At 38.2% G+C, this 26,525-nt stretch overlaps 1 protein-coding gene across 1 annotated transcript in view; it reads right to left on the reverse strand.

The window, feature by feature from the left end:
- LOC139722224 (CYFIP-related Rac1 interactor B-like) overlaps window positions 1-23,817 on the reverse strand; it is a 78,778-nt gene extending 54,961 nt beyond the window's left edge. The window contains exon 1 of the mRNA XM_071633534.1: window positions 23,627-23,817. The gene's annotated coding sequence lies outside the window, so the exon portion shown is untranslated. The remainder of the gene's footprint in view (window positions 1-23,626) is intronic.
- Window positions 23,818-26,525: the final 2,708 nt, after the last annotated feature.

Raw genomic sequence — 26,525 nt, forward strand, 5'->3', positions numbered from 1 at the left:
AGTAACGCATTCTGTGTACGAGGCACAGTTGCATAATCCTCCTGTGGTTGTAATATGATACTTATACTTCGAACAAAAGAACTAATATGCATCGGGGTCAAAGCTGTCAGAAACGAAGAATTCACTAGCTTCTTTTACTTTGTTATCTATGGCAAATAATAACTCACCACTTATAATACATGAAGTACATAAGTGCATCACACAGGTCTGTAAAACTAGACCAAGTTAGTTCAAATTTGAATTTTTTTTGTAAACTTAGGAAAAAAATATTTGAATCTCAATGGTCAATTTTGAGTTCAAAATTTACAGGAGGTTTCCAAATAGTGTTTTCTTCAATACCTTAGTGTTCTCACCAAATTTTAAAAAATTTGCATGCAAAAGGGATGGTCTGTCTTTAAATATCAAATGCCTCTAAATCGCTGAGATTCAAGAGCACTACTTTTTTTATCTTTCAATTGGCAACACATTTTTTATAAGATTAAACGTAAATGTATTTGTCTAAAATTTAGTCTTTTGAATTTAGTCTTTTTTTAAATCTACCTGAAAATTTAATGTACACATGTATGCAGTCAAGTTCAGAGGTGACAATGTTAAACAAGATAGGTTTTATTTTCAATGGGAGTGGGGGTGGGGGGGGGGGGTGGGGGGTGGGGGGAGATTCCTGGCAGTTGTACAACAGTGTACTGTATGTGAATCAGTATCCATCTCGATGAAAGAATGTGTGGGGAAGAATCTGGCAAATAATGCAAGGTAGAAAGAAAGTTACAAAATGTGTATGATTAAATTGTCAGTCACCAAAGAAAATTAAGCAATTAATGATAATTGATTAACGTGCACTGATGTTATTGTTATCATAATCGGCAGCATGACTGAAAATGAATACAAAGTCCTCAATATATCTTGAGCTGCTTTCACAAAGATAAAGCTCCTTTGGATCGAGCGAAACTAAAAGCGTTGCATGTTCAAAAATATTACATACATGTACCAGTATTATAAGGAATCTCACTAGCACAATGACTTTGTCATATGGCCGAAATAGTTCCCTGTTTAGGATGCTGTATAAACATGCACAAGCTGTACATGATTAATGACTCATTGACTTGAAAATAATTACAGCTTAAATGCTGTCAGGGAAAATTGTTTCTATATTTCAATTTTCAAGTTGAGTGTTTAGAGTGAAATCATCTTAACTATCAAAAAAAAGGCCAAGGAGAAATGTCAGCCTCTGTAAAATAAATGAATAGATAAATAAGAAATACCAACACTGTTTGTTTGCTTTTTGATTGAAGGCAAAACTTATACTCTGGTTAAAAAATAAATAAAACAAAACAAAAACTGAAACTTGCATGGGCATACTGGTCTGTCAATCATACCAAAATGACATTACAAAAACACACAGTATGCCAAATCTCACAACTACTGTAAAAGTAGATATTTTCGCGAGACTAATTTTTCGCGAGACCAATTTTTCGCGCTCGGCCAGGTAAGAAGAGTTTCGTGGGTTTTTAATTCCGCAGAATCAAGACATCAACTACTGGAACATATACCTTGTAGCAAGCAAAAATATTCACGTGCTTTTATTTTCGCGTTAGTTTCTGGTTGCGCTAAATGCGCCAAAATTTCGACACCGCGAAAATTTCCACTTTTACAGTATTACTCACAATCTACATTGTACATTGACTAGACGCTGACATCATACTCCTGTTTTAAAAATATGTTAGCCTTCAAAATTCCATTCATGTGTGTGTGTGTGTGTTTTATACACGTGAAACTTTCTGTGCTCTAAAATGTATTCATCAAAGTCAACTTCAACAGGGAGAGAATTCTGCACTTCAACATGACATTTGACTCTGCTGTTAAAAAAAAAAAAATAATAATAATAATAAAAAAGAATGGCAATGGTTTCTGGCTGTCATTTAAAAAGTTCTTTAAATACAGATACCTTTCTTCATGGGCTAAATTCTTCTTTGATACTTCATGTTGGTAATGCATAAGAACTGCCTGTGCTCACATATGAAAATAAAAACTTGTCGATTCCTATCAGATACATATTCCACACCAGTCAACCTTGAACAACGTGTCTTCTATACAGTACCCTTGTATGTATCTCTCGCAAGGTTGTTGAGGAGAAACTGCATACATTGTACAAGAGCCCCCTGAAGTGTGAGTTTACAGAAATATGCACTGCGACTATTTCAAATGGTGGGTTTTTATGGTCATCTCAGATGATAAATTGTCAGTATAAGAGGAAGTACTGTGACAGTCATGACCCAAAGGGTTTTAATGTTGTGTTTCAAATCACAACTGTACACATACTGTACGGATAGAGGCGTACACACAATATTTGGATACACACACACACACACACACACACACTCACTCACTGTTGACATGATGTATCATCATATGCTAACGCTACAAAAGTCAAAACTGTGTCACCAAGTTTGAGCTACATTTGTATTTCTACAGTAGAGAAATCTGAACAGGGATCACAGGTAAAAGCAAGGAAAGTATATGATTATGGTGATTCAAATGATTTGTAACAGACACTGAGTGCTATGATACATCATTACATGCGTGTACAGCTTTAGGCCCTACATTGTATCCATCCATTTTGCTATTGTTCCACTCATGATGTCAGATGTAGTTTACAATGTTCAGGGTTCGAAATTGGCGATGGTCCGCTGGCCATTGGCCACCCAAAATCATGTCGGACTAGCTAAAAATCACAAAATTCTGAAGTAACTAGTCCGTCTGGCTAGCCAAAATATTGCTTCAGTGTCAAAATTGATTCTAAGTAGTCCGCCTGGCTAGTTAAAAAAAAAGTTAAGTGCGACCCCTGATGTTACCTATAAATAACTGTTCTATATTTTGTGTGTACAATTGTAGAATGATGTTTGTTAAAATATTACGGCAGGGCACCTTTGCAAAGCAGTTTTACAAAACTGAACAGGCCAATCTTGCAGTATAAAATAAATAAAACAAATGAATATAAATAATATAAATGATGAATAACTTCTTAATAGAAATTAAGAAAGGATGAATTACAAATAATATTTAAGTAAGGAAATACAAAATGCACCACAACAAAAGGAAAAAGGTGGAAAACTGCCATTGATGCTTGACAGTGAGTTTGATACGTAGATGAGGAATCAATATTAAGTTTAAAGATAACACTTTCCCTGCTACTGCTGGCAATTTTAGCAAAATATGCTGATGATGAAGTTAGAATAGAGGTGATCATACACTTCACTAATAATAAATTTTCAAAGATAAATTGTTTCTTTTGACAATGTTGTCTGTAAAAAAATCTATAAAAACATGGAGTGATCTCATGTCTTTATCAATCTTTGTAAACACATCAGGCATAAGTTTTGAAACTACTGTGAGAGATCATTACAAGTGTATAACTAAACACTAAAATATGTTTTCTACCTGCTACTGTCTAATTAGTCTTGTAATAAATCTGGTCTTTTGAGGTACGGTAGCATTGGTCCTTGGCACATTTTTTGGTGTGAGTTGGTGGGAATGTGGGATTTGGTACTACAAGTCTTGCCTTTAAAGTCTGCTGGTCACTTTTAAACAAAAGTCAAAGGTTCCTATTTGGGTGAAAACATACAGTTGTAAGTGAAGTCTTGCAAGAGGTTTTCAAGAATCAATACCAATTATTTGCTGTGCATTGTTGTTACAGCACACTACATGTACACTGCATTCACTCATCAACACAAAACACAAAGCGGTGAATTCTTCAGTGATGTTTCGCGGCTTATGTACAGCCTGTACATCATACAATGCTCACCTCTAATCTAACATATGACCATGTGGTTCCACTGGATTGGTCCCTTCAAAATAACAATCTCTGCATGGCATGCGAAGCCTGAAGCCCACAGTTGTAGGCATTGTAAAATCCTGATCCATGCAGTTGATCCAATGTGGGCTTTATATTGTTAATAAGTGTGCAAATGTACAATGAAACTGGCCTGAATTCTCGCTGGTAACACTTTAAAAGGAGCACTGCGACAACCTGATAACGTAATACATTTTGCCCTACAAATAGTTTTTACCAGTCTATGATCTACACAGTAAATAGGTTCACACTAAATTGTATATGACACTATCAAACTTATTAAGGGTGTGTTCTCACTTTGCATTATTATGTCAGATTCTTTCCCTACAGTGAATGACATTCATTTTCTAATTTAGGGCCTATGGCTATTAAAAGGAAAGTCCAGAGCTACCAAGTCTCACGCATTGTGAGTGAGACTCAAGCATTTAGGGTCTGTCTCACGATCTCACGCATGACACCCATTTTTTCTCATGCATTGGGAGCATACATTTGTAGCTTAAAGGATTAAAGTAAGAGTTGCTATTGAAGGCATATTTCCCTTTTGTCTTTCAAAATAAGTAAAAAACAGTCACTTAAATATGCACCAACTTGTACCATTAAGAGCTAAAAATTGAAAAAGCTCCCAACCATGGGAGGGTGGACACCCCCCTCCCACACCCTCCCCTCGCTCAGTCGCTTCGCTCCCTCGCTCATGCACATGCGCGCCCGCCAAAATGCCGACTCATGAAAATCTCACTCATAAAATTTTTTTGAACTTGACATCTATGAAAGTCATGAAGCAAGCCCTCCATAAAATCGCAAGTGCACCTTTAAACCTGTACCGTACAGCACGTAAATGTACAGATGTAGTATCACATTCAATGAAATCTAGTAGATCCTACCATTCTTTGAAATTAACAGTCACTTGAGTCTGGAGAGTCAAAATAAAAAACCTCATGTTTCTCTTAATTTCTACAACCCATGATGAGGCAATTACCTGATTACATTTTAACATGGGAACACCAACCAGTTGAAATTGTCAGTTATTAGGCTTCCAGTCTGGCCCCGGATCATGTGTGCTTGAGATACAATTGTATTATATTTTATAGAGTTTTTTTGTGGAAATGCTGCTATAATGTACAAAGTCTTCACGTAACACAAATCAAAGTCTCAATTTGCTATTAAATGTGCTACAATGTTCACTGAATACGTGTCAAACACTGCTCACTCAAAAAGGTATGCATTCCAGACACAAATTTGCAGGAGATTCAATAATGTGCTGAAGTGTACCATGTCAGTTGGAAGAATGCATACCGTTCAATCCATGACATTTTAAATGTCAGTGGCTGACACAAAAGAGATTCTCACAAAGAATATAAACTAACCTGCCTATTAAAGTACAGCATGAAACGCAACAACTGCACGAAAGGAATCCTCCAAACTGCAGTTTTCTAATGTCAGATCGACTTTGAGATCATCTTCTTTCGGGGGACCACAAGATTCCCTACCTATGCACAGGTAGAGCAATGCCTTTTTTAACTTCAAAAGATAAACAGACTATTAAAAGGTATGTACACCTGTATTACACATTGTTTATACAGAGTATACCTGTACCTGTTGTGAGAAAATTAAGGAAACCACCTACGACATAACAAAAGATATATCTCTCACTTGCCTTGATACCAATACTTCCATCATTTTTTTTTTTTTTTTTTTACAAACCAATATATCTGAGACATTGGTAGCACATATTCTAGGACGATACAGATTCAACTTCTCAAACTAGAAACGCATACTATTTTAACAACTGCCTCTATTCTCATTTTACTGATGAAAAGATTTAAAAGAAATGATGCCAATATGATGGAATGGCAACTGTTGTACTTGAAGATGCTACCAAGAATGCATTTGACAGTGCTAGAAGCAAACTCTTGATTTGTGCAGTGCAAATCACAATCAGCCATATTCCTGAAACATATCTCCAGCCGAGCCTCAATCCAGTGAGTTTTTCATCAAATAGAAGAGAGAGAGAGGAACAAAACCACACACTCAGGCTGAAATGTTAATAATGCTATTAATCAATAATTCATCCACAAAATACAAATTTTGTCAATTCTCACATGAAGTGCCTCCCGAGAAGTTGGTTTACTCTCAGCGACATGGATGCACTCACGGCATATTGGGCAGACATTGATCTGACTCCATTCACTCAGAAGTAATACTAATGGCCCGGAAAGATCGTCCGCTGCACTCCGCAGCATGGGGCTCCCTCGTGGCTCGGCATTTGCACAGCAACTATAGGATGCTGAGCATGATGATGCGTATGCATTTCTGGGGTCCTTAATACTCTAGTTTCAATTTGCAGGAAAACATGGTACATTGTACATCTGAAGTTCAACATTTGTATTCAGGGTTCTTCTGGACTGAATCCCAAGAGTATGTGTTGCTCTTTTTGAAAAACTTTGTTACAGAATCATATTTTCAAAATTCAGAATGTGTAATTACAGTGTACATGCATGATGGCTTCAAATGTGGTTTAAAAGGACAATGGCACTAAAAAAAAAAAAAATGGAATGAAATTGAAACCATCATAATTTCATCTACTGTATGGTTCCAACCTATTTCATTCAGAATGCTGAAAGACAAACAGTAAACTTTTTTTCAGGACATATTTCATAGAACTGTAGCTTTCCACACTGGGGGTGGGAGGCTACACTCCATGTACAAGTACAGTATGATTGCACACAGTACTAGTAATACCCGGTACTGATACTTATCAGGGCCCCGTTTCATAAAACTTGTTATCAGTGACAACTGCCACATTTCTATGACAAATTTGCTCTCAGCCAATCAGATGCAAGGATTTCAGTAGCTTGTCACATCTACATGTATGACAACTTGTCACTGATGACAAGTTTTATGAAACGGGCCCCAGATCTACATATTGTAAACATTAATTTTCACAAGACACAATGAGTAGGCTTTAAAGGGGAAGGCTAGTAACTGATCAGTGAGAATCAGTGGAAATGCTGGGAGATGATTGTTCCAATCCTTTAATGGGATTCATTCAAGAGTTCACTGTAAAAATATCTATTGTTGTGTGAAAATGATTTGCTTCAGAACAGTCTCATATTCAAGTAATGTGCAGATTAATGCCCCATCACTGACCAGGGATGCTAACCTGGAAGCATTAAACTGCACATTACTTGAATATGAGACCATTCTGAAGCAAATCATTTTCACACAACAATAGATATACAATGAACTCTTGAATGAATCCCATAAGGATTGGAACAATCATCTCCCAGCATTTCCACTGATTCCCACTGATCAGTTACTAGCCTTCCCCTTTAAAAAGCAAAAGTTCTTTGAAATCATTCTCTGCACAGTTTCCAAGTACACCAAATGGAAATAAAGTCCGGTCAACTAGATTCATGTAAAAAATGTAGTTTTATATTGACTCTGATAATCAAAGTGCTATGGATACTGTATACAATGTACATTGTAGACAGCTTGAAGCATGTGCAGGTTCAGGGAAAAACAACACAGCCTCAGATGATTTTTTTTCCATAGAAAGAAACTGTTTGACCTGCCCATTTTACGTTCACACGCAGTTGCCAAACTTGAAGTTTAGGTCAAAAACTTTAACTGTCGATGATTAGCTCCACTTGCGAATTCACGGTGCGGGTTCACACGCGCACCTGAACTTTAAGTTACAACTTATTGTACGAGCGAATCCTACACGATGATTACACCACAAGTGCAGTCTTTGCTAGATGACCTTTAATATGACCATACAAAATAGCACAGCTGGAGGTTGACCTGGATGTGATCGAGAAGCGCGCTTATATCATAAACTCACAAACACGTTGATTATTGTGTCCACACGGAGCGAAACTACGAGTGGGGACCCCGTGGCTTGTGGAGTGAGCATAAACCCTATTAACGATGTCTCGTGGTTCTAATCATCGACTGAACTTCAAGATTGCTAACTTTGGAGTGCGTCAACACAGTGCTATTCCACTACATGCTAATCATCGAGAGTTAAATTTTTTACTTTAACTTAAAGTTTAGGAACAGCATGTGAACCTACTATGTAAGCTACAATGTTGTTCCCAGTGTTTGAGTACAACCACTACGACTACTGAGCTTTGCTACGCTGATCGAGCTACAAGTGTATGTGTACATACATATTGTACGATGTAGGACCCCTAGCTGAGCCTCATCCAATGACACATGAGTTTCTTTAGTTTATAGGCTCTTCATGTATAATAAGGAGCCAAAAGGATGCCAAGTGCTCAATATCACATTAGATCATTCCCAATTCATTCCCCATAAATATTCATTCCAAAATTAGAAGCAGCAAGCCTAGACTGCCAGCGAAATCATGCTGTGTACTTGGCTAACTGCCAAGAAAAGGAAAATGATCATGTGACAACACTGAAAGGGTACATTTGTACAGTACTTAATAGTTAATGTGAAAATCCCCTCAATCTCTACCCGTAAAGGACTTGAACAAAAGTTCTCCTATCCATCGGAAGCAACAAGGCAGTCAGAGACCTACAGTACACTGTACCAGGTTTTGCAATTTAGTGAAAGATGGTGTGTACAATGTACAGTACATACCTGTACACACACAGTCCAGATACATTGTGTACAATTTTGTACGACTTTTCAGGTATTCAGATTTTTGCTGGCACTCTACGTAGGTCAAATGAATATGTGAATGACCTAAAACATCACATCTCCTGTATGTTAAATGTACATTGTATTGAAACGTTTTTGTTTTGTTTTATTTTGTTTTGTTTTTACTTTAAATCTTTTGTAGGCCCCATTACAATTGTAGCTTTTCCACTGGAATATCTACGCTTTCTTTGCACGGTATACAATCTGTCCAAACATGTACAGTGTAGGCTACCTATTGTATTTTTGTATGTTCCCATACATTGCAGGAGAAAAAAAAAAAGACACATACTGGTATGATGTGAACTACTACATCAGCTCCAATTCGTGAAAATTTCATGTCATGAAAATATATAGTGTTTTACAGTACACAAATAGTGATCAACGTACATTGTACAATCTGTAGTTAGCAAGCTTCTGATGAAATACAGCATGTACAACTACATGTACGCCATTTGTATGCTAATGATGAGTCTATTTTTTTGTGTGTGAATTGGGACTTCCTGACAGTTTCATGAGAGGATAAAAATTCGCGATCATGGATTACAGTCTATGGATAGAGAATGTATGCATGCACATCATGTTCAAGTCAAGATCAGAGTTAATAATCTTGTTAATAGTTCGTGAACAGCACCCAACTTGCAAAATGATGGCGAATACAGTATTGTTCTAAAAAAATAAGAGCAATAGAATTTATGATTACATGTGTACTTGTGTAAATTCCTAAGATGGTACATGTTGTACAGACAATCCATGAACTGCAAAGCCCCTATCTGAATCTGTAGACCAAATCCACTTTAAAGGGACAGTACAGTATTGGTGGAGATGAGAATTGGGCTTTTAACTTTTTGCAAGATACCAAGAAAACACTTATGAAATAGTACCGGTACAGAGCATACCATTTTAAGAGGAATTCAAAGTTTACTTGATTGAAATTGGGTTTGGAATGACTGAAACATCCAAAAACAAGGTAAAACAAAGCGATCGTGATAAAGTGTAGGTCCCACACTTTATTAGAATCGCTCTTTTTTGGATATCTCAGTCATTTCAAAACCAATTTTCATCAAATAAATGTTAAATTCCTCATATGTAATTACATGTTCTTTTATATTTCATAAGAGGTTTCTCATTATCTCACCAAAAAATGTTAGAAACCTGAAATTAGGTCTCAATCAAAACTATACGATCCCTTTAATATCCTGTACATGAACTGTAATATGGACCTACAATTGTACAATATACAATGTAGAAACTGAAGCCCACGACACATTCGTTTCGTTAAACAGTATCATGGACAAACCAGTTTTGGATTCCATGTCGGATGTCACCACTCAATGTAGTTGTACACTACAGGCACAGTGCTGTCTGACCTGGTACTGTATGGGTGGAAGAAAACCTACAGGCTGGAAGGAGTTTTCACACTTTCACTATTGTAACTTGTATGGAACTGTGTTTAGGAACTCTGCTTATACTTTTCAAGTACTAGTACAAATCTAGGAGAAACACATTTACACTCACAATTATCCAAGTGTTCATGTTTCTTCTATGATACATGTACATGTCTGTACATTCAAATAACATTTGGCCAATAGTGGTAAAATGTACATGGTTTTGCTCTCAAGTAGTTTTAGTTTCAGGTGCATGCATTTGAAGTCTAAATTCTTTTGACCTCTAAAATAAAATTTGCTATCAGAAACAGAGGGATGAGCTCATTTGACCTTCTATCAACTTTTGTTATGGTGCTTCAAGTACTGAACAAGTACATGGCACAATCTGTACTAGCGGTTGTTGCGTGTCAGCATTTATATCACCTCAATACCTACACTGTATTTGATTTGAGCAGATCATGGAGTTTGTTTACATGCAGAGACTCCAACCCCAAGCACCTTCTGATCGGGAGATTCTCCCGCCTGAGACCCCTAGCAAACAGGAGACTCCAATTTAATGTGCGCGAAGTTCTTTGTGGCTGGGGTCCAGCTACATGTATAGGGTTGTAGATGCTCTCTCGTGTTATCTAAGGCTTATTTTTCAACATACAACGATATTAAGTAAGAAATCATTTCAAGCGGGAGACACAGAGCCAGGGCGGGAGAAATTAAATCTCAAGCGGGAGAACGGGAGATTTTGCAAAAATGGGCTTTCGGCGGGAGATCTCCCATCGAAAACGGGAGAGTTGGAGTCTCTGCACATGTTGTGTACATAGAAATCGAAAAATATGTTTGTACAGAATTCCTTCAGTTGGTGGTAAGCATGAAGACCATTGCAGAACCCTTCACAATTCTTGAAACATTTAGATTCAGAACTGCACGTAATTAAGATTTCACAAAGAAACAAGATTACCGTATACCAACGAATTCGATCACTTTTTTTCATAGTCTGAAACCCCTCAGTGCGACAAGATACAGAGAACGCTTGCATCTGGAGAAGCAATCATCATGAGGAATGAGCGCTACACTGTATATCTCCCACAGACTGTCTTTCATCTCGGCTCGACAATCTAATTATCAGCAATTCTTCAGATCCCCGGCCGCATGCAGAAGACAGTGACATCCTTTTCAGGATCGCACAGCCCCAATATAATTACTGTAGGGGACAGGATATCAAGAAATGGCATGGGACATGGAGGAACTTTTCTACGCTCTCACTATCATACTGACATTAAAGTGTGCACGACGTGCTGTGCCCAGAAAACTTTTGATTGAAAAGGGAATGTCATCTTGATACAAATTTCGGTCATATCATCAAGCATATATACAGTGTATTGATACATGTACAGCACACAGATGAAATTCTATATGATATGTATTCATATTACAAATTTGTGCATTTATCTGTCATACTATACACATTTTTATGAAAATACTAAAAGTCACTTGTAAACAGTCTGAATATATGTACAATAAATGTCATTAAAAAATACGAAGTACTACCCTGGTATCAGTACCCTAGGACCTTTGCAAGGATGTAGCAAGCTATGTTGCCAATGAAGTTTCACTTTTCCTTGTTACACTACCAACGATCTTATACACAATGTGTACAGTGTGGAATTTGACAATTTGAATGGGATACATGTATGTACACGTACATGTACTTTGTACTGTATGTACAACGTATCATACCATTTACAACATTCTGAGCTTCATTTCACCAATTGCCTGACTGAGTCTCTCAAAACTGCATCTTCAAAACATAATATTGTAAATCGCAAACCACATACACGACTACACGTACAACTTGTACAAGGTAATTGTACATGGTACTCGCAGGGTACTCGTTCTTTGGCTCTAGAAATGCCTTCTAATATGTAGTTCAGGCCATGAAACTTTTATACACGTTGTACTAAACAAATTCTCTATTATATGGCAATATTACACAAGACACATATATGACTATTATTTTTTTTCCCTCCAGCTTGAATGCAAGCCATATAAAATGATCATCATAAACTTGTAATCTTTTTAGCTACCAAAAGTGTATAGCCAATGGTTGAACGTGTGTTTGACCCGTTACACATGAAAGGCAGCCTGAGGCCCGCTTTTTGTGGCCGGCCTAAGGCCCGCTTGAGGTCACTTTGCGAACCATTTTCATATTAGCTTCGGGCTGGCTCTAGCGATGATGCTCCTCATGGACCCTGTTTACAGTATGGGCTGGACTCACATTGCCTTTCCCTACCCTGCTGCAGGACAGCCCTACGCTGTACGACTACATGTAACATTTCACGTGGTCTGGTATACACCGTATTTTGTTTCGACACTCTACCGCGCTCTTGCAGTACAGAGGGTCATGTGACCAGTCAATCGCAGCTCTCCGAAAGCAGGCCTCAGGCCAGGTACCATTTGCACATTGCCGAGGGCCCGTCCGAGGTCGGCCTCAGACCACATCCAGAGGTGGCCTGAAGTGGAGTGTGTGGTAAGCCCGAGGCTGGCCCGAGTTTTGTGTGACCATTTTATATTTAAAGTGTAAGAGAAAGTCGGCCTCAGGCTGGCTTTCTCTAACGTGTATTAGACAGGAATCTTTGTTTTGAGCAGGGAGGTGGGCTGTTTTGAGTGAGATTTGGCACTGAAAGTACATTATGTAGTATGAAAATGTTCAAAATATCAAAAAAAATGTAAAAAAGCAGCCAGTCAACGTCCTGATAGTCAGAGAATTTGGTTAATCAGTGACTGGATAATAAAGGTCTGACTGCACAACCTTGCAATCTCATACGTGTAATTACAATATACTCAGGATACTCTACAAATTCCAAGGAGGTGTACACTGTATCAGTTGACAGAGAAAATAGTAATTACCCAATATATAGACACTCGGATGTGGCTATTCTACTTCTGATGTTTGTTATTTTTAATCTGTATCAACTGAATTTCTATACAAACCTCATGTTCCTCAAATGAGTAGTGTACAGTTGTACACCTGTATGAAATTTGTACATGTAGGCCTACAATGATTTCACATCCTTATACGTACAACTTGTACAATGTATGTCTTCATTATCTACACTGTATATTCTTTCAAACAGCTGAGTACAATTCAACTTTAAAAATGCTCATTGCAGTGTTATGACTTCAGATAGACAAATATCAATATGGCTTCAAGACAAAAAGATAGAAATAAATTTCTGTAAGTTACACATAAATTCTAACTACTAAATATTCTAAAACAAGGAATCATTAAAAGCACAAATTACACGAAATAACAAGCACAACTTTGTGGTGCAATCTTTCATTTCTATACAATGAGTAGTGACAACATACAACGAACGTACAGTGTACAACGTCCAAAACTTAATGGGCAAGTCCAAGATAACGCGCACGTTACGTATGGGACATTCAGAGACTTTTATGACCTGAAAAATAGTGTTAATGGCCTTTGATCATATTGAACTTCATCATGGTGATTGATATCTAGAAGAAGTATAATCATGTAAAAAAATTGAGAAAAATGACCTTGACAATTATATTCTAGAAGAGAAAATATGTGCCGTTACGTATGGGACCAGAAAAATTTTGTTTTTTTGAACATTTTTTTCAACCTCAAAACTCTCTGAAAGTATATCATTCTACTTCTTGTAACTCACTGCGATGAAAGTCACAACACTCAAGATTATCACAGGTAAGTTTCATGTCATTAGGCAAAAAGCTCTAATTACAGGTTTAAATTAAAGACAGACATGACGTGTTACGTATGGGACAGTTACGTATGGGACAGTTTGTCCCCCATTCATTATAGTGTGTGAAGAACCATGTTTATGGGTATTTTGCATGATTACTGAAGTAAAATCAGTTGAAACTACTCAAATACTGATCCAGATTGTCAAGGAAACAATATTCCCCAAATATTCACCATCATAATCATATTCAATCATATTTTTATATTTTTATGACCAACCTGGGTATGCGTGCCCTTTGTCCCCCATTCGTTTAGTGTGTGGAGAACCATGTTTATGGGTATTTTGCAAAATAATTTTGCAAAATACTTATAAACTAATTTTTGCATAATTATTGAGGTGGAATCACTTGAAATTACTCAAATACTGATCCAGATTGACAAGGGAACAATATTCCCCAGACATTTACCATCATAATCACATTCAATCATATTTTATATTTTTTATGACCAACCTGAGTATGTATGCCCTATTTTTATCAGGATAGTTACTACTGAAAATTTGAATATTTTAAAGTGTTTACTTCCATTGATGAAGGGCAGTTTGCCATTTAGTTTCAATAAAAAACAACTTGACACAAGAAATATTAAGTTTGATAAATAAGCAATACCTGCTGCGTGGAACCCCAGTGATCGAGTAGATACAACTGTATATGATGTCTGTCTAGCAGTCAGGTCATTGATTCGAGTCACACCTCAGTAAACATGTATACCCTTGAATTTTGTTGTGGCTACTACTGAAAACTGAATAAGGACAATTTGTGTATCACTTGCAATAAAAAAAAAATCATTTTACTTTTTTTTTCTATATATATCACAACCATTTCAAATTGGATCTCCATCACATGAACTTTGAATTCCTCTAGTCTTAGGATTTTATGCTCTTAAGTAATTCATATACAAATGTAATTGTTTCCAATCATATCTTTAAATGTTGAAAACTGAATCCCCATTACTACAAATAACTATACCATCCCTTTAATGCTGATTTTTCATTGTGTATTTTGCCATTTTCCCCTTCCCCTTTCTGAAAATTGTTCAGTCAAGTTCATGTATTGTTTCAAGTGTCTATAACTCAAAAAGTAGCTACAAAGTTGGGATGCTTTCTCCAGGATGATTGACCATTTGTGTACTGAGAGACCTTCCCAGCTAGCTACATGCATTCACATGCAATGTATGAGGATGTCCCATACGTAACGCATTTGTCCCATACGTATCATTATTTCAATGCCTAATAAAAAATATTTCTTTTACTTTTTTTCTTTTTTTCTCTGGTATTTAATTTCTCTAAACAAAAAATTCGAACTTTCCAAAAGGGCATTAGAATAACCTTAGCAATTTCAGAAAAAACCTGAAAAAATGACCTCATTTTGTTACGTATGGGACATCTCATGATAGGACACGAGCTAATTTGCATAATCATTTGCATAATCCCTAAATTTTCATACCAAGTTAAACTATGTGATGAACTTCTTATGTCCACATAGTAATCAAATATTATTTGCTTTCCATTGAATTAATATGAATTTTTATAAATGTCCCATACGTAACGCTGTGTTTCACATTTATGCAAATGAAGCCCTTGAAATTTGCATAAATTTACATAATATCATTTTTTCCTCCACGGATATCAAAACTTCAACTCATAAGCTTCAAAATGATACGAAACATGTCAATATTGAGCGAAGATGAAATTTTGTCTTCTGAGGGGACCTTATCTTGGACTTGCCCTAATGTACAAATGTTATGTACAACAGGTAGCATAGCCCGCGACTTATAAGATGAATTCAACAAAGAAAGTACTCCTGATATCAATTCCATTTCGAGAGTAATTTATTATGTTATGGCTACCCTAATAGTATCAAGCACGATCATTTGATAGTTCTGGCTACATTAAATCTGGAAGCTCTATTCCACGTTTGAATGTCTCCCTTTGGCAATGCATTATCACTTCATATTGCCATACAGCAGCCTGGTGTACAACTACCCACGTACCTCCAAATGAATACGCTATATCCTTTCACCAGTCCATAATTTTATTTGCTTCATAATCAGCTAGAAAATATAAGTACCCCCGGAGATTCGAGGGGCGCCTACTCTCAATTTAAGGGGTCTGTTTGATTCTCAAACCATAACGACGGAGGAAAAAAAAGCCCTCAGATCTGACGAGAGTGACTTTGTCTCATACCAGCAGATATGACGTTTCCAGACAAGGCTAAAAGGCAAGATTGTACCCTGCAAAAGCTTTTCATAGTTTGCATTTTGCCTACTGGGCATTAAAAATTTGCAACATACACAGAGTAAAATTGCATCTTTAGAAATAAGTAAAATTCATGAATTTATACAGAGTACATTCTGACTCTGAAATTAAAATAGTTGGTACTGTACATGGTAACCAAACATTTTGCTTTTAGCATTTAAACATTTCTGATTTGCCAAACTGTACTAAAACTTGCACATTCTCACTAGCAAGTCCAGATTACATTGCATTGCATGGTTTTACAAAATGGTATTGGTACGGTACTAAACTACAATGATTGTAACTTATTAAAGCTTTAAATTGCAACAGAAGAGGTGATACACACAAACTTGTACTCATTGTTGCAGTGACACTACATGTATGTTTTAATACTGACAATATGCGCCTATAATAACCTATTCCTTCTAACCTTCGGGACACACATTATCTAGCACTGTTAAAATTGTATCAATGTAGTTACTATGGTATTAGAGGTAATTGCAGTAACTCTAATACAAGGGTAAACATATTTTGCTCCATGTAGCTTTTCATTTAATTTGCAGTTTATCCGTTGTGTTGTCCTATTAAGGGTGCTGTGGCACTGACATTGTACAATGTAAATTATGCAATGTGCAACTGTACAGTACACAACATGAATGTACAGGTAATGCATTACATATGTACAATTGTACTTACAATGTACATGTACGACAGCAAATCACTAAATGTGCCAAGAATCATTCTTTGTATACATTTCATATGATAAAATGAAAAGAGAAGTTGAGTTTTCCGCTGCTTTGATTTTCGTAAAGCCTACACAGCTAAAAATCCGGCGCCAGACCCTATTGTAAAATGATAATTACAAAAATGTATGTCCATACATTAATGTACCGTAGTCTGAAAGAATGCTAGTAATAGCTGTTGTAACTAAAGCTTGCTCTTCCCTCGACTTGCTATTTGTAATTCAATTTCTGTTCCAAGATGCCCATGAGATGATACATTCCCAGCCCATTTCCACTGATCTTGCTTCTAAACCTGGAAAGATTTGATGATCTGCTCATATCACCCTGTGCTCATTCTGCTGTGAAGGTAACATTTTCATGCTATTGGTAATTGCTGGTCATACTCTATGATTACAAGGCCATGATTGGAATGAATTTCACATCAGTGATTTCCCAGATGCACTGTATTCTGCTATGCAATACATCTGCACATTACTGAGTACAAAACATGAATTTTAAATCAGTGTAATGTACAAAGACCCCTTTAAAATGATATGAAATACTGGAAAACAATAATAAAAAATAAAAAAACCTACATGTAGAGAAGCACTCTGAGAGTGCAGACCTCCGCCAAGCAGCTCATTTCCACTGATCTTGCTCTTCCATAGAAATCAGTGATTTCTACCTATAGATACAATGTACATTATACACATGCTGAAAATATCAACTTCCACTAAGCTGTACGGCGTGCCTCCCCTAGCAGAAACTAGAGCACGCACTTATAGTGTGTGTACTTTATGCAAACCTAAAAAAAAATGCACAGCTTGAACTTCCAAGTTCATTGACCCCACCAGCCAAAAGATAAAAAGTCCTTCAAAAATCCATTAAATTCACGAATCATTACCAAAATTCAATCATCTGTTCCTTGTGCCATTATCAACTTTTTCTGCAAGTTTCATCCAAATCCGTTCGCAACTTTTTGAGATATTTTGCACACAGACAAAGAAACAAACAAACAAACAAACGAAAACCAAGTTCTATGAAAACATAACCTCCTTCCTTGGCAGAGGTAAAAATGATGCAAACAAAGGAACAAACACAAAAAGACACAAAGAAACAAAGAAAAAAAATCAAGTTATAAATAATGGTCGGATGAGAAGCTTTGCTCTCATTTCCCAGTTGTTTCAGGCAACAGCTGTACAATAAAGGCTGATAAAAGAATGGATACATTAAAAGTACATTACAGAGACTCCAACTCTCCCGTTTTCGACGGGAGATCTCCCGCCGAAAACCCATTTTTGCAAAATCTCCCGTTCTCCCGCTGGAGGTTTGATTTCTCCCGCCCTAGCTCTGTGTCTCCCGGTGGAAAGGATTTCTTACTTATTGCTATCGTATGTTGAAAAAAAATAAGCCTTAGATAGCACCAGAGAACATCTAAAACCCCAGGAACTTCGCGCTTCGCACACATCAACTTGGAGTCTCCCGTTTGCTAGGGGTTTCGGGCGGGAGAATCTCCAGATCAGAAGGTGCTTGGGGTTGGAGTCTCTGACATTATGCATGTTCACAGACAAAATCTACAAAAGAAGCTCACTTTATGAGAGACAAGTTTGATGGGCATTTTTTTTTTAAACAAATTGTGCTGAGTACAACAGTTCCATGCCTATAGTAAAGCAGATACATAGTCCAGTACTGTACCATACAGTTTAATGATGCACACTTGTGTGACCTTCTAAAGAATACAAACATTGCTACCGCCCACACGTTTTACCATGGATCATTATGTACAACATGAATATCCTGTAACTAACACAGAAACACAAAACTTCTTCATGTGTTAACGCTGGCAGCTTGCAGGGTTTTGTTGTTGTTGTTGTTGTTGTTGTTGTTGTTGTTGTTGTTGTTTTGGCCTTTTGCTGTTGTTTTGTTTTGCTTGACGTTTTCAATGAGGGGGGTCTGCTTTGGCTCAGTGGATAGACCACAGACACAAATCATGTCCCCGGTTCTAGTCCCCTAAAAAGTACAATATTATGTGTAGAGCTGCACTGGTTGCGGGCCTAGGCAAGGCACTTTCCTCATTGCCAAGACCTTCGAAGGGGACTTTTTAAGGACGTTCCTCAGTTGAGTTTGTGCGCATCCTAGCTGCGCAGGTATCAGTGACGTAACAAAGAGCGTAGAAGCGCACGCACGAGTGATGAGCTGAGCTAGCTGAGCTGAGCAGCTGCTAGTAGATCGAGCTAGAGTGTGGTACGTGTACGTACGGATACCCGACAGCTCCCCACCGCGGCCGCGCCGGGCAGCCGCGCTGGGCGGCCTCGCTCGGCTCGCGTGCCGACTGTACGCGTTACAATCTGTTCATACCACGCAAAGTTCAGCGGTCCGAGCCGCATACATGGTCATTGTAGCACATCCTGATTGACGGAATCGCGAAGCTTGGAAGTGGAACAGAGAGCTGTTTCCATTTTCAATCCATAGATCTCTTTTGTGACATGAAGTTCATTATCCGGTCATCAACATGGTAAAGTCGAGTGCTAAGGTACCAAGGGCCTATAGGCCCTAGTCGGGGTCTAAGGCTCACTAGTCTATTGGACTAGGTGTTAAAACAACAACAACAACAACAACAACAACAATAACAACAACAACAAAACAAGCATATGACACACATTTCATCTTTAGGTCTAGCAGCTAAAACAATCTGAGTGTCTCTGTTAAAATCTAACTTTGATAGATCTAAACTTGTCATTACTAGTAATACAAAATATTGGGTTTTTTTATTTTTGGTTACAAAATACAAGGTCACGAAAGTGTTATCAAACAAGACTATTCATCACTTTCACCATTCACATATATATATATATTTTTAATTACCAAATCTGTTGTAACAAAAGGAGAATCTTTTTTTTTTTCCGGGGGGGGGGGGGGGGGGGGGGGGGGGGGGGGGGGGCAAGGTACATCTCCATAGCTTACAACATCCCCACGCACTTTACCAACCACTGCAACAACCAACACTTGCAATCTACAATCAACGTCATTGTATTAAGATTTGTTTTTCATTTGGAGGACCGTCAGACTAATGCCAAAACTCGCATTTCCTTATATTTTTTCTTCTTCCTCCATTATCACTTTTTGTACATGGTTACAGCAAGTGGGTAAAACAAACAAGCGTGCGTATCAATAATATGGAGTTTTCCACGCTTGCATCCACATGATATCATAATGGCTGTGGAAGGGAAATGATAACAAAAACGCACATGGACCTTTCTTTCTGAATATTTTTCACCATATCACTGCAATTGTGACGTGTTTTTTTGTTTGTTTGTGTGTGTGTTTTTAAAGAAAATGGGGTTTCGAGTGAACCGCATGAGATTCATGCATCCTAGCAGGGTATATCCCTGCATTGGTTCCTGACCAGATTTGGGGGTCTTACGATGATTTCTGTCGCAAGGAGGCTCTGCTAGCACTAAAACGAGCACATGAACCCCCCATTTTTACAATTCTTCTGCATTAAGTAACCCTTCTTCTATAATTTGATAAAGTTTCGTAAAAATGACACGGGTTTTGAATGTACAACATGACATTCACGAACCCCACCTATAATCAGGACACCCACGAGAGGTTTATAACCAGATTTTGGGGTCCGGTGAGGTGATTTCTATCATCTGGGGATGCTGCCAGCGCAAAAATTAGGACATGAACCCCCACTTTTTATTATTTTTCTGGAATTAGTAAGCCTTCTTCTATAATTTGGCAAAGTTTCGTGAAAATGACATGGGTTTTGAATGAACAGCTAGCATAAGTTTTATGAACCCACTTGTCAGGGTATCCCTGCATAGGTTCTTGACCAGATTTTGGGACCTACGATGATAAATGTCGCATGGGGGCGCTGCTAGCACAAAAACGAGCACATGAACCCCAACTTTCAATTATTTTCCTGGAATTAGTAAGCCTTCGTCTACAATTTGGTCAAGTTTGGTGAAATTGACATGGGTTTTGAATGAACAGCATAAGTCTAATGAACTCATTTTGTCAGGGCATCCCTGCATAGGTTCCTGACCAGATTTTGGGGACTTACGATGATATATGTCGCATGAGGGCGCTGCTAGCACAAAAACGAGCACATGAACCCCCACTTTTAATTATTTTTCTGGAATAAGTAAGCCTTCTTCTATGATTTGGCCAAGTTTCGTGAAAATGACATGGGTTTTGAATGTACAGCGTGAGATTTATGAACCCACCCTGTTAGGGCGACTTTGGATAGGTTCCTGACCAGATTTTGGGGTCGTACTATAGTACAATATGTCGCATGGGGGCGCTGCTAGCACAAAAACGAGCACATGAACCCCCACTTTTGATTGTTTTTCCTGGTATTAGTGAGCCTTTTTCTACAATTTGGTCAATTTTTATGAATTTGACATGGGTTTTGAATGTACAGCATAAGTTTTATGAACCCACCCTGTCAGGGCATCCCTGCATAGGTTCCTGACCAGATTCTGGGGACTTACGATGATATATGTCGCATAGGGGCGCTGCTAGCACAAAAACGAGCACATGAACCCCCACTTTTGATTGTTTTTCTGGAATAAGTAAGCCTCTGTCTACAATTTGGTAAAGTTTCGTGAAATTGACATGGGTTTTGAATGTACAGCATAAGTTTTATGAACGTTGTCCTTTTGCTCACCCCTAACAGAAAACGTCGATGAGAAGGATTTGAGAGATTTCGGTGTTTTCTGCCGCGTGAGGGCGCTGCTTGCTGAAGAATGAGAGTGTAAACCCTAACTTTAAAACCTTTTCCTCGTTTTGGGTACCCTTTTCTGCAATTCTTGCAAATTTGGAGAAAATAACGTGGATTTTGAAAGAATTATGGGGATTTACGTTTGTCATTGCAGATTTTGTTACCAATCATGGTCTTGATCACGTAACGCTATCATTTTGGTACAGGACGGCAGATTAGTCATATTCTTCAAAATCCCGTAGAAGAAAAACAAGCACATGAACCTATGGTTTTATTTACATATTTGGGCTTCGGATGGGTCAAAGTTACGGTGTGGAAAGTTTCAAGAAAATGACATGGATTTCACTTTAACTGAGGAACGTCCTTAATACAGTCATCAGTCCCATCTAAAGATGATTATGCACAGGTGAGAGTTTGTAAAGTGGAGATGCAGTATTGAGGGTATTTGCAACATTTGGTGAAAAATGCATGAGGTGCACCCGAATGCATGTTGCACAACATTGTGAATACCCTAATACCCGAAAGTGAGAGCTCTGCATCTCAACTAACGTCACAAACTTAAACTTGTGCATTATTTGTTTAATAAAATGGGTCAAAAATTAATGGCATTTTCGAAGTATGATACCTTCAAGGATGAATACCACTCAGCTAATTGTACAACTTGCTCAAAAGCCAATGGAAGGTGTCCGAATATTTTTCTCCCCAACTCTCCTACACGTCGATACATGAGCTATAGAACAAGTTGTTTAAGAAACTAGAAAAGCACTCTGAGAGCGCAGACCTCTGCCAAGCAGCAACTACATTGTAAAGTAATTTCCACCCATACTGAAAATAGTCCCATTTCCAAATATAGAAGCCTTTTGTTTAAGTCATCAGCTTGCTCGCTAGAGCAGAGCACACACTTTTGAGAGCAAGCCTCAAATACTGTATGCGCAGCTTGAACTCCCAAAGTTCACTGACCCTATCTGCAAAAAGTTTTTTTTTAAATCTTTCAAAAATCTAACAATTCCTGGATCACTTCCAAAATTTAATAATCTGTTCCTTGTGTCTTTATAAACTTTTTCTGCAAGTTTCATCCATATCTGTCAACAACTTTTTGAGTTACAGTACAGTATTTTGCACACAGACAAACAAGCAAACAAACGCCAATGAAGACATAGAACCTCCTTCCTTTGCGGAGGTAAAGTGATTGTGAGATGTCTGGTTGAGATTGTGCTACGCCGTTGAAACAACTGATTGAGTGCGCAGCGCAATGCTACAGTACATGTATGCACATTGTGATGTCAGTGAGTGAGCGTGCAGTACACTTTTTCAGTAATGTGCCACACCATAGGTACGTACCACCATAGGTTAACATGCCATGCTGTGATGCTTTTTCGTTGCCCACTTTTTGCATGGCGGTGCATGTTAGTAAAATACGATAAAGAGAGCACATCAGTGCTTCTGATTGGATACATCCTTGAACCCATTTTATATATACATGTAGTTGTATAATTGTATAAAACAAAGCATTCATTACTTAACAAGTTAATGCTTCCTTACCAACCAGTCACATAAAAACAAATCAATTCAAATCATTAAAAAATAAGAATGAATACAATAACGTTAGACGTACTGTTATACAAATTTCCAAAAATGGTTACACAGTGCCCAGGGGTTACATTATGACTAGAATCTACAGTAGGCCTAACGTTAGGCCTGGTTTAAATTTACTGTACACATTGTAGACAGTCTGCATTTCACTAAACTTGTGAAAGGTAAAATAAGAACGTATTTAAACCTTTAAACAATGCCCATGTCATCAGCTGGTCATGATTGCGTCTTCCATGAATGATCTTACACTGCCCCGAGATGCGATGCTTGTGTCAAATATTACAACTTACAAGCTTCCTCAAAAAGGCATGTTACTCTCTTTGACTTTTGTAACATTACAGACTACAGTCTTTTTTACACATATCGCTGCTAGATTTCTGTAAATGTCAGCTTGCATATAATTCAAGCACACGTTCCTAATACCACATATTGTTCCACTATACATTAATGGTTAAAAACCATACTGTCCGGCGTAGGGCCTAGCTTAGAATAATATTAAATTACTCTTGAGTCTGAAACATAATTCCACGGCTTCCGAGCCAAGAGCGTGAGGATGTCCCACGTTTTATCAATTCATGCTACACCATGCACCGTAGTATTTGCCGTACAAGCCAACGGAGAACCTGCGTCGTATGTTGTATGTAAGTGGAAGAAAACAATTAAAATTTTACCTTGTAAAGCTGTCAAAACTTTGAAAGAAGTTGGAAAAGGTATTCAATCTGCCAGGACGGCTGCAGCTATAGGTCAGCTACCCGTGTAGACTAAACAGACGAGCAATCAACGGCTTAACACGGAGAAAATCAGGGAAATTTGGTGGGTCGTTTAATTTCCGGGTTCCTCATTTACGCTGGCCGCGGTACGTGTAATGGGATGTGCAACCAATAACACACACAGCGTATGGAACGCGCTAGATGATCGCTGCAAGCAGCGATATCGTGTAGCGCGGTGTTGAGTGGTATCCGATCTCTCGTTGTCGATATGAGTAGAAGGCGGCTAGGGACGATGATGCGCGAGTGCCAGTACATACAGGATTAAGCACGTGCGTGCGCGGAGCACTCCGTAGTGCGCACGATACCAATCGAAATGCTAACTGTGTCGTCAGCTCATAGCTGGGGTGTTTCTCATTGATGAAAAGTTACTAGAAGAATACTAAATTCTCACTTGATATTTACAATAAAGGAATTTTACGAAGTATGAAACATAGACGTCGAAGAATATCAAAAAGAAAAAGAAAGGAATGTCCGCAACACAAAACTTCTAAAGAGTGACTTATGCGTGATCACCCGAGCGATCGGAGGCACTTGCGATAGTCAAATAATGTTATACAGGCCCTACAATGACAGAAATACAAGATATGCACAAAGAAAGTCAAGGAGGTTAAGAAATTGCTATGAGTATGAATTCAGAAAAAAAAAACTAGTTTCAGTTTAAACTTAAATGAATTAAGAGATTCGTTAGTGACATTTGAGTCATTTCCTAAATTAACGTAACGGATTCTTTTATACTGGTCCACAGTCTAGATCCAGAGAAAAAGAAAAAAAAATAGATTTCTGGCAGATACGGTTCTCATTATAGTTTGAAAGGAAAGATGACATTCACTGGACCGCCGAGTATTGTGTAGGCTTATCCGTCCGTGTATGACTGCTGCAATGAAACAATCGTAAATAATCTTGGTATTACTGGGTGCCACACTATGTGGATTATACGTGAACTGGCAAAATTGAAATGCGCCCAAGTAGTTTTAAAAAGTTTATGGTCGGGAGACAGTATGCTATATAGTGTATGTGCTCGGATGAGGTTAAAACAGTTCTATATTGGCACCTCCTTTTGAGATAAAAAGGAGTTTATCTAGTGTAGATCCCTGGTTATACCAAACAAACCATTTATTAATAGTAAAGATTAATAAAGTGTCATTAACGCAGATATAGAGGAAGGCAGGTTAGCCAATTGGATATTCACCACACTATACTTGCGTGGAATAGTTTTGTAAATATTATATAGCGAATTGGCACTTCCATTAAATGTTGTAATCAATTTGAACAAATACCTAAACATGAGGAACTCCGTCTAGATGATATTTTGCTAAAGAGCATATAAGATTTTCATGTTTAACCCTCCCTCAGTCCCGCGTCTGCGTGTCATCATGTGCTATATCTGCCAGTAAGTTTTTGTGTAAGAGTTTTGCACATTGACACTGGTACAGAAGGGGCATAGGCGCCGGAAGTGGGGGGGGGGGGGGGGGGGGGGGGGGGGCATGGGGCGGCCGCCCCCACCCCCCCCCCCCCCCCCCAATCCAAAAAGTGGAGGGGGGGCAAAACGCATTTTTGCCCCCCCCCCCCAAAAAAAAAAAGCCCCCCCCCCCCCCCAAAAAAAACAAAAAAAAAAGAAAAGAAAAAAGATAATAATAATAAAAAATAAATGAATAAAACAAAGAAAATAAAATAAATATGTATATATGAAATAAAAGGGAAAAAATATGGCTACAAACGGCAGCTTTTGGACTGTAAAATGTCAAAATTTTCAAGCTCGCTCGCTTCGCTCGCTCGCATTGAATCGTTATGCCATTCTCCTAATGCTGCTGACAGTAATTGCCAGCAGTTGCGCCCGATGCCCCCACCCCTTAATTTCCAAAGCGAAAGATGAAAATATGCTACAAACGGGAGTTTTTGGACTGTAAAATGTCAAAATTTTCAAGCTCGCTCGCTTCGCTCGCTCGCATTGAATCGTTAATGCCACTCTCTCCTAATGTTGCTCGCCAGTAATTGCCAGCAGTTGCGCCCGATGCCCCCCCCCCCCCCTTAATTTCCAAAGCGAAAGGTATACTGAGTAGCTACAAACGGGAGTTTTTGGACTGTATAACATGTCAAAATTTTCAAGCTCGCTCGCTTCGCTCGCTCGCATTGAATCGTTATGCCATTCTCCTAACGTTGCTGCCAGTAATTGCCAGCAGTTGCGCCCGATGCTCCCCCCCCCCTTAATTTCCAAAGCGAAAGATAGAGCTATACAAACGGGAGCTTTTGGACTGTAAAATGTCAAAATTCTCAAGCTCGCTCGCTTTGCTCGCTCGCATTGAATCGTTAATGCCATTCTCCTAATGTTGCTGCCAGTAATTGCCAGCAGTTGCGCCCGATGCGCCCCCATTTATTTCCAAAGCGATAGCTACAATTAAAACTCCAGTTTTGGAACTGTAGAATATCAAAAATTTTCAAGCTCGCTCGCTTCGCTCGCTCGCATTTTATTGTTATGCCATTCACCTTATGTTGCTGACAGTAGATAATTTGTCGATCGTTTCACACCGTCATTCCATAATCCATGTAAGGAAAACTTATCAATGTTCCTCAATGACTGCGTTGTTGAATGTATCACATTCCGTAATGTATTGTAGTTCCATTATTGCTCACCAACACACACGCACAAGCATACAGACCGTCAATTAAATTACTTTATGGTTCCCCCATGTTTCGACTCACCGCACGCCACTTTACGTAATAATATATATATATATATATATAATGTGTGTGCGTGTGTGTGTGTGTGTGTGTGTGTGTATGTGTATATTGTGTAACATAA

This window comes from Diadema antillarum, unplaced genomic scaffold (genome assembly GCF_040938485.1).
Source record: "Diadema antillarum isolate AM-2024a unplaced genomic scaffold, OU_Dant_1.0 scf00000161, whole genome shotgun sequence".
Classification (NCBI taxonomy): Eukaryota; Metazoa; Echinodermata; class Echinoidea; order Diadematoida; family Diadematidae; genus Diadema; species Diadema antillarum.